Genomic DNA, 1,574 nt, shown 5'->3' on the forward strand with positions numbered 1-1,574 from the left:
TGGTGGAAAGATCTACTGCAATGGCTGCAATTGACCGGTCATACATGAGAACAACGATTTCGTTTGTATAACTCGTAGATCTGACTCCTCAACTTTAGAGGAACAATCACTGAGTTTTGAAAACGTAGCAGAGGCTTCATTGCATACATTCCATGTCAACTATGGTTTCTTTTTACCTTTGCCATTCAATACTGATACTATATCACACCCAGAAAATGCATGAAAGAACCAGTTTTTCCAGTACCAAAGAAGATGCAAGCTCCTGGATGGGGATCCATCGAGTGTGCTGTGCCTTGCCAAATATAACCGAGATTTTCTCCATGCTAAATGCAATCAGGGACGCCATAAGGCTGACGGCTATGACTACAATGTCTGTGTCATTGCCTACAATCAAGAGAGACATAAATCCAGCCCTTGCTGCATGCCAGGGGTGTACAAACATCCTTGTATTTGCCTGTTCGTGTGGACAAGGGGCCAATTTCTCCAGGTTAGCATAAGGGTGGCTGAAACTTGTCAGAATGTTTTCTTCACTTGTTACTATGACTTGATATGTTGTAGTCATTTTACTGACTTCATCAGCAAGAAAATTGAGCAATTCTGTTTTGTCACTGTCCCTGAGAAGGCTTTTCCAATTGACTGATGTTTTGCTCTTTGCAGTAACTCTCCTCCTGATATCCTTTTCATGGTTTGATCATGCTACAGACTTCATACTAAACTGCTAGTAGACATAAAAATGATATTGGTCCTCTTGTAATTACTACTGTAGTATTCCACCTTTGGTAGAATGTTCTTCTTGGTGAATTTTTCAAATGTCTCCGGTGTTTTAGGTATGACTGTATTCACCAGGCAAGAACCATCTACAATAAGCGCGTCAGTTTCTGGCTTTGTTTCTGGAAGGTCTACCTTGCTTTGCAGGACTTTAACAAGACCTGACCTACTAATGACGTACAGTTTGCCCTGTTTGCTGAGTGATAAAGGGAAAGAAGGTTCACACCCTCTGGATTGGCAGTATATGAAAAGGCGGGAGAAAAGTTTACAATCCTCGTTTAGAGGCTGTGTCTTAGACGTTTTTGTTGGATCTTTCCTGGTTTTGAAAATGTCTTTGTTGTTCCATTTGATTGGCTGATAGAAATGCCATCCCGACAATAGTAGTCCATTTTAGGGGCACACATGAGCACAACCACACAACAGGTACAGTATATTGTGTGGCTGTAAAATTGCATGGCAGTCTATTCTACCCGGTGTATATTGCATTTGAGGTGTCTATCTCCTCATGAAAAACGTTGAATAATTCCATATTTAAATAACATTGAACATCAACATGTGTATTGTTTTGGTCTGTTAGCACTTTCAACTGAAACCGTGAACTACACAGATCATTATTGCCAAATGTCAGATCCATATGACAATATGCACTGTGACTTTTTTTTTTTTTTTTTTTTTTTTAAACTACAAAATGTTTACGCTTTTGGTGGCCATCTTGAATTTTCTGGAGGACTAGCACTTTTAACTGATAACATGACCTACCCAAAACATTATTGCCAAATTTCATGTTTACATGAAAATTTGCACTG

This window comes from Palaemon carinicauda, chromosome 5 (assembly GCF_036898095.1).
Source record: "Palaemon carinicauda isolate YSFRI2023 chromosome 5, ASM3689809v2, whole genome shotgun sequence".
In the NCBI taxonomy this organism is placed as follows: Eukaryota; Metazoa; Arthropoda; class Malacostraca; order Decapoda; family Palaemonidae; genus Palaemon; species Palaemon carinicauda.